The sequence below is a fragment of the Corvus moneduloides genome, chromosome Z, assembly GCF_009650955.1.
Source record: "Corvus moneduloides isolate bCorMon1 chromosome Z, bCorMon1.pri, whole genome shotgun sequence".
NCBI lineage: Eukaryota > Metazoa > Chordata > Aves > Passeriformes > Corvidae > Corvus > Corvus moneduloides.
This window is the reverse complement of record NC_045511.1, coordinates 23,059,275-23,074,773: the sequence shown is the minus strand read 5'-3', so window position 1 is coordinate 23,074,773 and position 15,499 is coordinate 23,059,275. Positions and strand designations below refer to the sequence as shown.

The following is a 15,499-nucleotide window of genomic DNA, read 5'->3' as shown; positions in this document are numbered from 1 at the left end:
TTGCATCCCATCTCAAGTTTTCCTGTGGCAAAAACAACCACAAGCGTCACTCTCTGCCTCGTGACACCTCCATCCAAAGCTCCCAGCCCTCACAGCCTCTCGCCTGCTGTGCTGGTGAGTGTTTGCCAGACAAAGGCATGAGGGAATCCTTAGCACACGTCAGTCTTATGTCACTCACTCTCTTCAAGGTGCTTTTGGCTGCAGTGGGTTCGGGTGCTTGATTCCACCTCAGTGTGTTTTTGAAGGCAGGAGATGTAGAGGGGAGATCAGGAGGCAGCATCACGTTGTTCCTGTCAGTGTGTTTTACACAAGCTTGTTGTTTTAAAAATAATCAGGTGCTAAGTCTGGATCTAGAGAATGAGATAAAGCTTAGGAGTGTTTCCTAGGAGGCAGAGAGGGGGCAGAAAATCCCCTCTGCCCCTTATGGGGAACTTTGTAGCTGGATGGCATCCGTTCTCTAGATGAAAAAGATCCCAAATCCTGCCTCTGCTTTTTGTTAGGAACACACATTCCTCTACCAGCAAACTCACAGCAGCTGCTCTGGTATTACCATTCCTAATTTAAACCTTCCCTTTAAATCTAAAAACACACTACTAGTGAAGGATTTTGACTGAAATTGGGGACTTTTGACTAATTAAGGCACTCAGAGGCAGACCCCAGGCTGGGTCAGCTGTTAGCAATGGTTTTACTGGGTGTCAGAGCAGAGATCCCAGGCTGGATTGCTGTGCCAGGCTCCTCCACCTGAAACAGATGGATTGCAGAGCAACAAACCCTAAAGGAACATCCTGAAATGATGTTTCACTGGAAAAATTTGATGAGAATCCTAAAAAATAGAGGGTAAATATGCTGGAAATGTTCTAAACGCACACAGGGAAGCTCTCCCTGAGTAGCTGATATTGAGGGGAAGCCTCAGCTGCTCAGAATTTAAGCTGACAATGTTGTTCCATGACTCAGCATCGTGCTGACTGCACTCAGGGACCCAGTGGGAAAGCACGGGAGCCTGATGACAGGGTAGGAGACCAGATGAAATAAAAACAAATTGTGATTGTTGGCTAGGTCTGACTTAAAAAAACCCCGGGAAGTCAAAATCCCAAATTCCCAAAACACCCTGCCAAATTAAAAAAACAGTGTGTTTTAGAACACCAGTTTTGGGACCAAGATGATTAGACATGTAAGGGGGGCTTCTTGCTATCCAAATGTCATGGATTTCCTAGACTTATATGCCTTCTTTGTCTATTTTCTCTGCAAATCGTATTTTCTACCCTCACAGCCCAATCCTCGAAAGGCTGAGGAGCGATAAAGGATCATCCGCAGGTTTTGTCGGGTTGGCTTGAGGGATGATGTTTGTCTAACAACACACAGGGCAGGTGGCACCTGAAGCTTGTGACACACATGAACATGGAAACCAAACATCTCAAGAAGCTTCCTTTCTCACTGGAGAACACAGGCAGGGTGAGGCAATTAGGAAGGGGATGCAGAGAGGATCCAGAGCTGCTGGATCCCTGCAGGAACAGGGCAATGCCATCAGCTGCACCCCGCTCCACCAAGCCCTTGCCTGCAAGAGGGATTGGGGGTCTTGCAGCAGGATGATGATGGTGGAGTACCACTCTGATCCATATATCGGCTCTTTTTTTAATCCCCATGCAAGGGTTTATTTGTCTGGAATTATCAAATGGTGCAGGACATGAGAAGTGCTGCCATGGGAACCTCCGAGGTTTAACAAGAACAAGACCTGAAGCAAGCTGCACTTGAGGCGAGGTGACCCCCAGGACCAATCCAGGATGGGGATGAACAGCAGCTCTGGGAAAATGACTTGAGGATGCTGGCGGTGAGGCCCTGGCACAGGCTGCCCAGAGAAGCTGTGCCTGCCCTATCCCTGGAAGTGTCCAAGGCCAGACTGGACGGGGCTTGGAGCACCCTGGTCTAGTGGAAGATGTCCCTGCCCACGGCGGGGGCTGGGAGTGGCTGATCTCCCGGGCCCATTCCCCCCTGGGCCATTCCCCGTCTCCAAGATCCCACCCCTCACGGCCCCGGCCCCGCACCCCGAGGGCAGCGGGCGGCGCTCAGCCCCCGGGGCGGCGCCTCCGCCGCGCTCCCCTCAGGCGGTCCCGCCCCCCGCGCGCTCCCATTGGCTGATCCTCCCCGCCGCGCGCTCCCATTGGCCTCACCGCCCGTCCGTCCGCCGCGGTTTGTTTGGTCGCGTGGACCTGTCAAGCCCGGGGCGGGGGGGGGGGACGCGCGCGGGGGAGAGAAACAGAGAAAGGTGCGGCGCCCCCCCCGGCGGTCCCACGTGGCAGCGCCCGCCGCCCCGACGGGGCGGGCAGGACCGCCCCTCACCCCCCCCCGCGCGTCCCGTGTGGCCCCCCCGGCGCGGGGCCAGCGACATCCGGGCCCTTCGCTCGCCACCGCCGCCGAGCCGCCCGCAGCCGCGGGCCAGCGCCGCCGGACGGGGCGGGCGGTGCCGCGGTGCCCGTCGCGGTGCTGTGTCCGTCGCCATCCCCCGCCGCTGCCCCCTCGAGGTGCGCGGATCTGCCCCGCCCCGCCCCGCCCCGCCCCGTCCCGCCCCGTCCCGTCCCGCCCCGTCCCGTCCCGTCCCGTCCCGTCCCGTCCCGTCCCGTCCCGTCCCACGGCGGGGGCGATGCTCCCCCGGCTGCGCTGCCCGCGGATCCCTCCCTGCTGATTCGTGTTAGACGGTAAGTTCTGATTTTATTATTTTTTTTTTTTTTCTGTTCTGTTTGCTATTTTAAAATAATGCTCTGTTTCCTCCCTACCGGTATTCCCGGGTGGGAACTGCTGCCTTCACCGACGGGGGTGGACCGAGGGGTCTCTCTTTCCCAGGACCCTCCTGCGGGGGGAGGCGGTGGCGGCCCCCCCTCCTTCTCCTCTCCTCCCCTCCCCTCCCTTCCCCTCCCCTCCCCTCCCCTCCCGTCCCTCCCTCGGTCCCTCCCGGTGCCCGGGGACCGTGCCCGGTTCTCCCGCTGGGTCCCCGAGCTGCGGCAGCATCACGCAGAGGCGGCACCGCTGTCACCGGCGCTCCTGGCTCCCAGGTCGGATATTCCCCCCGTTCTTCTTCTCCAACGGTCGTTAATTTTTATTGATTAATTGCTATTAATTTTTTTTTTTTTGGTTGATTGGTTGACTACTATTAGTAATTTTTTATTATTTTCCCCCTGGATCGTGGCAAAAGTTTCGCCCGAGTTCCTGCTGCCGGCGGTGGCTCGCGCTGCAGCCGATGCGGTCCCACTCTGCGAAGCGCTCCCTGATCCAAGGATCAACTTACAGGATCGGCTTTTCCTTGCAGGGAAGGACGGGAAGCGCCGGGTGATCCCGTCCCGTCCCGTCCCGTCCCGTCCCGTCCCGTCCCGTCCCGCCCCGTCCTATGTCCTCCCATCCTTTCTCCTTGCACCTCGCAGCGGGGCAGGGACCCGACGGCTCGGGATCCCCCCATTGCTGGGAAGCCCTCTGTGGGTTTTTAGCCCGGTTTTTACCCAGCCGCTGCCCGTGCCTGTGAGAACTGGGAGGCGGCTGTGGCTCCTGCCCAGGCTGGCACCTCGGGCGAGGCGCTGTCCCCGCTGATGCTGGAGAGCCTCACGCTGTGTCACCGTGTCTCTTAGGTTTGCCTGGCGCAGGATCATCTCCCCGGACAGCCCCGCATCCCGGCGGCAGCACCGAGCCTCGGCGATGCGGTACGTCTGCCGCTGCGGGCAGGAGCGGGGCTGCCCGGAGCACAGGGTGTGGGGGAAGGCTGGCTGTGTGCCCCGGGCTGTGGGGCTTAGGGACGGGTGGGCGTGGAGGAGAGTGTCTCTGGGATGGGCACAGCCCGGGTGTGGAGAGTGTGGAGCGAGCGTCTCTGGGATGAGCATGGTGTGGGGCGAGCATCTCCGGGATGAGCATGGTGTGGGGCGAGCATCTCTGGGATGAGCATGGTGTGGGGTGAGCAGCTCTGGGATGTGCTCAGCGAGGGATGAGCATCTCTGGGATGTGCTAACCCTGGATTCGGGGAGTGTGGGATGATCATTTCTAGGATATGCTCAGTGTGGGGTGATGGTCCCTGGGATGTGCTCAGTCACGGTGTGGGGAGCGTGGTCATCCCTGAGATGTACCCAGTGTGGGGTGATCATTTCTGGGATGTACTCAGTGTGGGGTGGGGAGTGTGGGGGGATCAGTTCTGGGCTATGCTCAGTGTGGGGTGATGGTCCCTGGGCTGTCCCTGGTGTGCTGTGAGCGTTCCTGGGATGTGCTCAGCCCCATCAGGTGTGGGGCGAGCACCCCAGCCGGCGTGGATGCTTTTCCACCTCCCTTGCCGTGGCAGCAGCCGTGGTATCCCCAGATGTCCCCGCTGTCCCCTGGCCGCACATGCTGTGCGGCGGGAGAGGGAGCTCGCACTGAACAGGCTGAACAGGGAGGGGGACAGGATCCCCAGCCTGTGCAGGGTTCTGGGAGCCCCCCTACCCCCTGAAGGAGGGGAACCCCCTTCCTCTGAGCCCTGCTTTCCGCCAGCCCTCGCCGCAGCTCCGGCGCTGAATTTCCTCCGAGCCCTCCTGCCCATATTGTGCTATTGATTGCTGAGCTGAACTTCCTCCCGAAATCATTAAAGCTTAAAAAATTGATGGCACAATAGAGCCCTTTATTAGCCACATAACTTTTCTTGCTTTCTTCCTTTCTTCTTAGGGCTTTTTTTTTTTTTTTTTTTTTTTTTTAATCAACACAAAAGGGCAGAGCCTGAGCTCAGATTTGTGTCCTGTGTCCCTGTGAGAGCTGGGCAGCGTGCCCTCCTCCACCCCAGCTACCCATCAGCACAGCTGTGCCAGGCTATTTATTAGGAAAAATGGCAAAGATGGAATCGATGTGTGCAGGTCTCTTTTTCTCTTCTCCCTTAATCCCAGCCTCCTCTCTTTGCAGCCTACAGATAGGTCTATTTATTCCTGCTCTTGTAAATAAAAAATATTTGAATGGGGATTGTAATATTTTATTCCCTGTCATGCCTATCCTTCGGTCTAATGATGGCTGAGTTCTTGCTTGGTATTAACTTACCGTTTTAGTAACAGTTGAGTTTTCCTGAAGGAAATCCCTCTGGGCTGGCCATTACTGTGTCATTGTATAACACAGCAGAAAGATGGATTACCTGGATGGATCTCCTCCAGCATGACTTCACCAAGTGACAGGCTTCAGCTAATTTATCCCTGCTCCCGTTGCAATTGTTTGGGAATTCTAGGAAATATTTGCAGAATCTCTGGGCGTGCAGTTGTAAATACAGACACTGATTTGCCAGGTGGGACTGCTGGCAGCACCCTGCTTCATTGTGAAGCCCCAGCTCCTGGAGTCAAGTTAACCCATATGAGTTCTCCTTTAGCAGGGAAATACAAAGTTTTTACTTTTTCTGGTTATTCTGAGAGGTTTTAAGATGTGCTTGAGTGCGTTTGGGTAGAGGCAAGAGAAACAGGCATAAAAGAAGTGCATTTATAAGTGTGAGTGTGTTCAGGTGTAAAATAAATCTCATGATTTCAAAGCCAATATAACATTTTGTTGAAGGATCCCTCAGCAATCCTGTGCCAGAGCAGGGATTGAAAGTCATGTAGAGGGGACACTGCCTCACTGCGTGGCCTTGGGCCAATCATTTATCTTCTCTGCTGCAGTGTCAGTATCTCAGGAGCATGGCTGCCTGTGCTGGTCCATTTTCTGCTAGCCCTGTCTCAGTGCTGCCACTGTCCGTTTCCTCCTCACCACATCTTTCATGTGGCACCCTGTTACTTTCAATGCACTGCATCAGGCTGGACACCCCTGAGTGCAAAGAATCCCCCCCCAAATGCTTCCCTGCTAGGACAGGAGCAATGGGTGCATCCCTCTGTGCTCTGGGTTTTTCAGAAAGAAATCAGATTTGTTCTGGGTAATGCCATCCACCCTGCTTGCCCCCAGTTTGTCATCCCTGCAGAATATGGCATGCTGCTGCTGAGAATGATGGAGCTGTAGAACAAGAATAGCTCAGAGGGGTTTGTATTTGCAGATGACACTGAGCTGAGTGCAGTTGACGTGCCTGAGTGATGGGATGCCATCCGGAGGGACCTGGACAAGCTTGAGAAGTGGGCCCAAGGGAACCTTGTGAGCAGGGATATCTTCCACTGTCCCAGGCTGCTCCAAGCTCTCTCCAGCCTGGCCTTGGACACTGCCAGGGATCCAGGGGCAGCCACAGCTGCTCTGGGCACCCTGTGCCAGGGCCTGCCCACCCTCACAGACAGCAATTCCTTCCCAATATCCCATCCAGCCCTGCCCTCTGGCAGTGGGAAGCCATTCCCTGTGTCCTGTCCCTCCATGCCTTGTCCCCAGTCCCTCTGCAGCTCTCCTGGAGCCCCTTTAGGCCCTGCCAGGGGCTCTGAGCTCTCCCTGGAGCCTTCTCTTGTGCAGCTGAACACCCAGGCTGGCTGCAGAGCAGAGGGGCTCCAGCCCTGGAGCATCTCGGTGGCCTCCTCTGGACTGGCTGCAGCAGCTCCACATCCTTCTTGTGCTGAGGATTCCCAAGCTTGACTCCAGGTGGGGTCTCACCAGAGAGGAGCAGATGCAATTATACTGTATTGAAAAAGTCTGAGAGTGCCTAGACTGGGGCTTTGCAGTTAGCAAAAGCAGGTGCCTGAAGACAAATTTGGGCATCTAAGCCCATGTGAAACCCTTCGCCTTCCTGGCTTGCCCAGGGGCATCCCTGTAGTCCCAGCCCTTGTCCCATTGCAGTGGCACATTCTCCTTAGCAGAGAGGACTTTCTGTTCTCTTCTCTTGCCACGCTCCAGAAGCTTATACAATTTTTTTGGCACTTTTCCCCGAAGTCATTATTCTGGGTAACATGGCTTGTTTGTTTATACTTTTTGGTTTTAATCATACTTTTTTTTTTTTGTAATAATTTATTTATTGTGTCTGAAAAGCTCCAGGGCTTCCTTTCTACTCCCCCACTCCCAGATGGTCGACTGTAAAAAAAAAAAAAAGTAAATACTAGAATCAAAACGGAAATAGTTTGGTTCTGTAATGAATGAATTTTGGCTTTTCGAGAGAGAGTATGGGAGAGAAAAAGAAGGGCAGAGAAAGAAGTGTCAGGTGTGTTTGGAGGGAAAAGTGTGTCCTGCCCTGTGTTTTCAGCTCTGCTGAGTCTGTGCCACTCATTTTACAGCACTCCTGTGAAAAGGGATCCGGGTCTTGCTTTGCCTTTTATCTCACCATGATCAGCTCAAAGAAGCAGCAGTCACTCTCCTCATTAATCTGTTTCATTTATTTAATGAGACCTTAGTTCTCCATTACTTCCACTGGGAGGAGGTGCCTTGGCTTATTTACCTGAGCTGGTTGGTCTGAAAGGCTTTGCTTGAGGTTTTTTGGAGGAGCAAGGAGCAGGTGGGTGGGGAGTGGTGGTCCTTGTCAGGCTGCTGGCTCCCTCTCCAGCAGTTTTCCAGGACCGAAGGGAATTGCTCCAAGAGCAGGGCTCAGGAGAAAGAGTTAAAAGGGTGGGGTGGCACTGCCTGTCCAGGTGGCAAGGACAACCAGGAGACAGCTCTGCTGCTGTTGCAGGCTGTGGTACAATTCCTAGGGAGCAGGACTGGGATACTGGCAGACCTTCATGGCTTGGAGGTCCTGCCCACCGTGGTGACACTTGGTCAGGTGTGGCTCGGGGTGGTGGCAGCTTGGTGGATGTCCACATCCAGGTGCTTCATGGGATGAACATCTGGCACGGGCACAGGAGGTGACACAGTGCCTGGCATGAGTTAGCCCACATCCCAGGGGTGCTGGTGGACCACGTCAGCCTGCTTCTGGACATCGTGTTGGCTTCATCAGGGAGGGTGCAGGGCCACGTGCTGCCAGACCAGAGCTGGGATATTGCAAATCCAGCTGCTGCACTGCTCCCCAGCAGCAGGGCTCGCACGCTGCCTTGGGGCACTTTTGGAGCAGAGGAGAGGTGTGGGCTGATAGCGTCTCATCCTGCTGGTCCATGGAAACCAGCACTGGGGCATGTGCTTATTGCTCCTGTAGGAAAGCAGGTCTCCAGGGCTAGGGAGGCTGTCACAGCTAGGGCAGATCACAGAGACGATGAAATGGCCTCAAGTTGCACCAGGGCAGGCTTAGATTGGATATTAGTGAAAATTTCTTACGGAAGGTGTTGGCAAATGTTGTCACAGCCTGCCAGGGCAGTGGTGGAGTCCCCATCCCTGGAGGGATTTAGAAGCCATGTGGATGTGGCACCTGGGGACACGAGTTAGTGGTGGCCTTGGCAGTGCTGGGGGAATGGTAGGACTCAATTTTAGATTCTAGAGAGCTTTTCCAGCCTTAACAATTCAGTGGTTCTTTGATCTGGGACAGGCTTTGCAGAGGCCTGAGCTGCTGGCCTTGTAGTTCCTCATGGTTTGGGTGTGCTGGTGGCACACACATCTCCGTTTGAAACGTCTGTCAGAGACCCCAGGTTACACCAGAGATAGGGCTTCTGTGCCTCTTCTCGTTCAACACTTAGATGGGTGCTCTGTGCATCAGAGTTCTGTTTGCTTTGCTGGCTTTTTCCTTGGGATTTGAGGACATTCTCTGGCTTTACATCCATTCCCCACCAACACCAGCCAAGACGTTTCCTGTTCTCCTGTGTGATCTGTAGAGCTGCTGCTGTCAGGCTGTGTATTGATGGCGTGGCCTCAGTCATGGTTGGCACCTGAATGAATTACAGCAATACAAATAAATAAGAGAAGAAATAGTATTTGCAAGAGCAATGGGTTGAAGATCTAACATTTATGCAGCGCCATTCATCAGAAATGACACACAAATGCTCTGTAAACTCTCACATGCACATAAAACGCTGCTCCCAGGCTTCAGGATAGTGTCAGCTGTTTAATAACAAGGCTGCACTATGGTTCAGGACCCAAAATGCAAAATTACTTTGTCTACTTGTAGCTGCAGGGAAAATTTGGGTCCACAAATAGCATGAATCCTATCAGAAACTATTGGACTCCCCTATGAACATGATGTGGGCATTTTATTTATGTCTTTCAGTGGGTAAAACTGGCAGCTCTATGGCTTGTCTGAAGGTTGTTGCCTCTGCCAGCCAAGAGACTTGGGCTCTTTTGGGTTGTGGGGTGCATGATGCTCTAGAAAGTTATGGAATGGTTTGGGCTGGAAGAGACCTTGAAGCCCATCCAGGGACACCTTCCACTGTCCCAGGTTGCTCCAAGCTCTCTCCAGCCTGGCCTTGGACACTGCCAGGGATCCAGGGGCAGCCACAGCTGCTCTGGGCACCCTGTGCCAGGGCCTGCCCACCCTCACAGACAGCAATTCCTTCCCAATATCCCATCCAGCCCTGCCCTCTGGCAGTGGGAAGCCATTCCCTGTGTCCTGTCCCTCCATGCCTTGTCCCCAGTCCCTCTGCAGCTCTCCTGGAGCCCCTTTAGGCCCTGCCAGGGGCTCTGAGCTCTCCCTGGAGCCTTCTCTTGTGCAGCTGAACACCCCCAGCTGTCCCAGGCTGGCTGCAGAGCAGAGGGGCTCCAGCCCTGGAGCATCTCGGTGGCCTCCTCTGGACTGGCTGCAGCAGCTCCCTGTCCTACCTATGTTGGGGGCTCCAGAGCTGGGGGCAGCTCTGCAGGTGGGGTTTTAGCTGAGCTGAGTAGAAGGGGCAGAATTTTCTCCCTTGACCTGCCAGTCAAGTCCTATGTAGCTTTATGAGTTACTGATTTGCTGAGAAAAGTGGAGCCTCCCAGCTTCCTGTTGCTGCTTCTTGCAGATCTTGTGTCTGCTGGGTACAACATTTACCAGTGTGCAAGGTGGCCTTTGCCCTGTGGGAGCTCTCGGTCTCTGTTCCTGGTGACAGGAACCTTTCCACTGCTGTGCAGGCCCTCTCATGGCATCATGTTTAAGAACACACATCAGAGGAGGAGGTGGGGAGGGAGGAGAAGAGTTTGCTTCTTGCCGCCCCCCCGTCCTTTTTTTTTTTTTCATTTTAATAAATCCAACTTTTACATATTTGTTTGCTCCGGCTTTCTCCTTTCTCCAGGCTTTGTCTAGCGTGAGACCTGAAGATTTGCATGCTTGATCAAGTAACCAAATCAGTATTAGCAAGTGTAGGGACGTCAAGCTAACTGGCAGGAGGTGAACTCCGTGACTTCCACGAAGATGAGCCCTTCCGTAGAGCCTGTTGTGCCTTGGCACAGGGGCATGAGTCAGAAGCCACTGGCAAGTTTGATGTATGGATCCCTTTGGGGCCTTTGTTTTTAGGTTGCCTTGCTCTGTGGTGAATGCCCGATCAAAGTGAAGCCGAGAAAAGGGTGGGCAGGAGCATGGTGACCTCCTCCAGCTCAGCAGGGAGCTCGAGGCTGAAGTCCAGAAGATGTGAGAGAACATATTCGGGGTGTTCATTGTCGCTTTTGAGCATCTCGATTGTTGCAGTGGGGATCCTGCAACACGCATATATCAAACCAGGAGTCCCGTGGAAAGGAAATATATATGGACAGACAGATTCTTGCTAGATGTTTCAGAGATGTTTATTTCTCCAGCCGCATGGCCGGAGCTCTGCCCAGGAACTGTCCCAGTCACGGGACCAAGGGTCCTTCTGCCCGCGCAGGGAACACAAACCAACCAATGGGAACGAGGCTGAGCAGGGGCAGGGAAGCCCCGTGTCTGTGCCCTCAGGGCCCCTCTCCCAGGGCTACACGGCGGGGGAGGGACCCCAACACCTCACCCGTTTTATTTTAATAAAAGGAGAATGAAAACAACTGGATAAACATAACAAGAACAGTTTCAGAACAAAACAAGCCACCCTCCTGAGTCTTTAAATGTCCAAACAGATTCTCTGGAACATCTTAGGGCTGACAGAAGGGAGACAGAATTCTCTGAGCATGCTTTGTGGGGAAACTGAGGCAGGAGAGGGTTTAACTTCTTCCCTCCCCCTTTTCATCCCCCACTCGGCATTGGAAAGGGATTTTTGGGGAAACAATTGGCAAAAGCATGGTTTTGTGAGGGAAACCATGGATGAAAAAACGGATTGGGAATACACTGGGGGTAATAGGACATAGGGTAAAAGGGAAAGGTGGGATTAGGAAAGGGAGACTGTAGGGGGGACTTACAATGGAGATACTGTCTAACATGACTACGATTTTTTGCATATATACTGCCTTTTACAGGAACACCATCAGGCCCAGTGACCTGCGATGCTTGTAACCCTTTTCTACCTCGTATAATTTTGAATTGCACCACCTCTCCATCTCCCAAGCTTGGGATGTATTTTTCAGGGTTATTCTTTTTAATAGCAGTTCTATGCACGAATATGTCTTGCTGGTTGTCACACCTTGTTATAAAACCATAATTTTGCTTAACATTATACCATTTTACTATCCCTAAGATCTTAGTTTCTATGATCTTTTCCTTTTTCCGAGTGGCTGCTGTTTTTTGTCTCGCTGCGTCTTTGCTCTCTCCTTCGGTCGCTCCCGTGTTGGAATTGTCAGGGCTGCTGGTGCCTGCGCGCTCTTCCCGGGGTCGCGTTCGGGGCTGCGCGGGCCGGGCCGGGCCGCGCCGCTCAGTTCTCCGTGCGTCGCCTCCTCTGGTCGCAGCTTCGCTGCCGCTGCCGGGCGCTGCATCCACGTCTCGGCCGGGCCCCCGAGTGATGACCCCCCCGCGCCCTGCTCCAGCGCGCGTCTCGGCTGGGCGCAGCTCCGTTCCACCGCCATTGCCGCCCGCCGCCGCCCGCGCGCCGCCCCTCTCGGTCGGGCGTTCACGGGGCTCGCTCCACCACACGCTGCACAGGGCCGGGCAGACACTGCCGGGTCCCGCCGCTCCCGCCGCGCCTCGCTCCGCCACCGACACTGCGGCTCGCGTGGCTCCGCCCGCACGCAGGAACTGCCTCGCTGCTGCTCGGAGAGCGCTCGGTGCACGTGGCCTGGGCCGCACGGTCCCTGAGCCAGGCTTCCCTTCGCCAGGACACAGCTGACATTGCTCAGCAGTCTCGGTAACTAAATAATATTCACGAAAATATTCTTCCATCGGCATATATTTTGACTCAAATATTAACTGTGTCCAAACGGTTTTCCAAAAGCCCTTGGTAAGAATTAAATCCCAAGAAACATAGAAAAAGTTCTTAAACAACCATGCCAGGAAGTGTTTCAGTTCTTTTTGAGCTTGAATCAAGCTAAAATTTACAAATCGTTGTTCAAGAATCATTTTAAGTTTAAGATAAATGTCCATATGCGGCTCTGAGAGCCAAGAGTCTTCCCACGGTTCCTCCATAGTTTAGATACGGAATAGCAAAGCAAAACCAAGAAGAGGAATCCAAAGTTTCCAGGGTTTACTCACACAAATCAGTCGCTTAGGGATCGGGGATCGTTCTGCTCTCAATTCTCCACCATTTGTTGCAGTGGGGATCCTGCAACACGCATATATCAAACCAGGAGTCCCGTGGAAAGGAAATATATATGGACAGACAGATTCTTGCTAGATGTTTCAGAGATGTTTATTTCTCCAGCCGCATGGCCGGGGCTCTGCCGAGGAACTGTTCCAGTCACGGGACCAAGGGTCCTTCTGCCCGCGCAGGGAACACAAACCAACCAATGGGAACGAGGCTGAGCAGGGGCAGGGAAGCCCCGTGTCTGTGCCCTCAGGGCCCCTCTCCCAGGGCTACACGGCGGGGGAGGGACCCCAACACTCGATTATGAATTAAACAGGGAAGAAGAGAAACGTGGTTGTTGGCACAACTGAGGTTGCTCAGTGGGGATTTGTGGGCAGCCTGGCCTTTGTGAATTGTCCTTTTCTTTGGATGTTTCCACCGTAGAGTTTCTTCTTGGGTCTGGAATTCGTATTGTGGACCTTGATCTTCTCTCCAACCCAAAGGCACCAGGCATTGTGATTGTCTGGGCTGTCGTGTGCAGTGCCAGGAGCTGGGCATTGATGGTCTTTGTGGGGCTTTCCAGGTCAGGGTATTTATTCTGTGCTTCTGTGATGGGTGCAGAGCTGGTGCTGGCTGATGCCTGGGATTAATTAAATTAATGTCTGATATGTAGTTATTTGTTTTCCCCACGAAGAGATAAGCCCTTCTTGGTCGGCCTGGTCAGAAGCGCAGAGTTGCCATGTGAATTGTAAGCAGGACACCAGCAGCAGGGTTTCTTTTAACTGTTTCAAACTATTAGGCTGTAAAATGAGTCCTTTCATAACATGTAATTAATAAGGCGATGCATTCGTTTCCCATATTCAGGTTTTAAGGTTTAAGTGACCCGGGATAGACAGGCTTCACTAAACAAACATCAACATGTAAATTAATGGTATCAGGTTAGAAATGACCCATTTTAGTTCCTTTTCAAAATACAAAAAAGAGAGTGTTCACTTAATTTTTTGTGATGCTGATGCAACTTGGGGATCCCATTTAAGCAGATTTGTCTGTACAGGTACATACAGACTCCAGAAGCATGGCCTGTGTTAAGTTTTGATGCCTTTTTTAATGTCTTCTACAGAATGGTTTGGGTTGGAAGGGTTCTTAAAGCTCATCCAGGACACCTTCCAATATCCCAGCTTGCTCCAAGCCTTGTCCAGCCTGTCCTTGGAAACTTCCAGGGATGGGGCAGCTGCAGCTGCTCTGGGAAACCTGTGCCAGGGCCTGACCACCCTCACAGGGAAGGATTTCTTTGTAACATCTAATCTAAATTTACCTTCTGAGTTTAAAACGGTTGTCCCTTGTCCTATCACTACATGCCCATGTAAAAAGTCCCTTTCCATCTTTTTTATAAGCTCCCTTTAAATACTGAAAGGAACATATCTGTGGGCCTTCAGGAGGAACAGAGAAGCAGATCATTCTACCTCCTCTAAAATAATCTAAAAATGGGGTGCTGTGTGTAGCACAGCTGAAAGTTGTGATTTTTTTTGGGTCACCTCGATTGGGAGCCTGGTGTGCCTGAAAATTATAAAATAAAAAGTGCTCCAAATTTTCCACAACTGCAAATCCCCCATGTTATTTTCATATGTTGCAACAATTTGTACTTTAAAGGCACCATTTTAGTAAAGCTTAATATTGCTTCTCCTGTGTTTTAGACTTGCATAGTTGTGCAAGAGATAATTGCCTGTTTGGTAGACAAAAAGCTAATTTTGCCTCAGGCCCTGTACTTTTTCTTAACAAAGTTGGTCCTTACTGGGAAGCAGCTTGCAAGTGTCGAGTGTGTGGATGAGTCTGGAGGGGCACAAATGGGTGGATGATGTGCAGGTGTGGTTTACAAAAAAAACCCCAAAAAACAACCCAACCCACAAACCATTTTTCTGCCACGCTGAATACTGCTGAACACCTTTTCCTCACACCCTCTGCCTCATCTGGTGCTCCACCGTGAGCTCCTGCGGGTGGCAACATCTTTGGGAGTTTTGGCAGCCGCCCTGGTGGGTTTGGCATGGGGTGTGCACCCTTGGTAGATGGGCAGTTGCATTTCTCTTTTGCTCTTACGCTGTTTTTATTGGTATTAGGGGGTGTTTTTATGTGGTTTCCAATATGCAAATGCTCAGACAGTGCACCCTGAGGCTGGCGGCTCCTTTCAGTGCTTCCCTGGGGCTCCCCACCCTGCGCTGGCCCTAGGGCTGGTGGTGCCTGTGGTGGCTGGGCTGACTAAGGAGTGTCTGGTGACTCATGTCCTGGGGACACCCAGGTGACTGAGGTGACCCAGAGGGGTAAATCTTCTTTCTGTTTGCGGTGCTTCATGCTCGGGGTTGTCCTCTTCTGCTCCTCCATCTTAAGTGTCTCCATCACTTTGACCTCGTGCTGTGGGTCTTCCTCAGAGTCCATCGCCAGCATGATCCCTTCCCCACCTTCCCATGGGTTCTCCTTCTCCCTCCCCAGAGGCAGGGCTCACTGTCCAGCCCTGTCCAGGTCAGGTCCTTCATCAGCTGAGCAAGAGGAGGCTGTGCTGCAGGCACGGCAGGTTGGCTGACCAGCCACACCTATGGGTTGTCCATAGTAATTCATTAGGAATGTAAAGAGGGTCGTGTGTCTGTATGGAGCAGCTTTTCTCCGTGGACGAGGGACGGGTGCTGATGAGGAGTTTGTGATAGGTGGCTCTACTGCATGGTTGGGCTTGGGAAGGGGGCTGTGCTGGTGCTGCCACTGGACGCTGTTTTTTGGAGGGACAGCGGTCAGGTTTTGTTCTTCAGAGCTGGAGGTGCTCGAGATGAGTCTTCAGGGAGGGCGAAAGGAAAGGGGAATCTTCTCAGTCCAGACTGAGCACTGCAGAGCCCCATGAGGGAGGTTTGGAGCCCTCCTTTCTCGGGATTGGATCCATGTGGAAGTGGCAGATCTTCAGTCTTTACTTAGGGTTTACCTCATCAAGATGTACTCGGCAAGGTGACCTTGTGCCGGTGATGTCAGCTGAGACACCTGCACATTTCTGACCCTCTTCTACCCCCAGTTTTTGTTTGCAAAAGGGCTGTAGCTCACTGAGGGTCAGTCACACCTGACAAGGCACCAAAATCCCCAAGCCACGTACTTGCTCCCAGCCCATCCTCCTCTTTGCTGTTGGAGCTGGGGGCAGTGGT

At 53.1% G+C, this 15,499-nt stretch overlaps 1 protein-coding gene across 2 annotated transcripts in view; it reads left to right on the top strand.

Moving 5' to 3' along the window:
- The first annotated feature begins 2,588 nt into the window (after positions 1 to 2,588).
- The window catches only part of ZBTB7C (zinc finger and BTB domain containing 7C), a 153,387-nt gene continuing 140,476 nt past the window's right edge, over positions 2,589 to 15,499 (top strand). The window contains exons 1-2 of one of the 2 annotated variants that reach the window (XM_032096922.1): positions 2,589 to 2,693; positions 3,615 to 3,686. The gene's annotated coding sequence lies outside the window, so the exon portion shown is untranslated. Of the gene's footprint in view, positions 2,694 to 2,953; positions 3,048 to 3,614; positions 3,687 to 15,499 lie in introns of those variants that run through there. The other variant, XM_032096923.1, reaches the window with a different exon arrangement.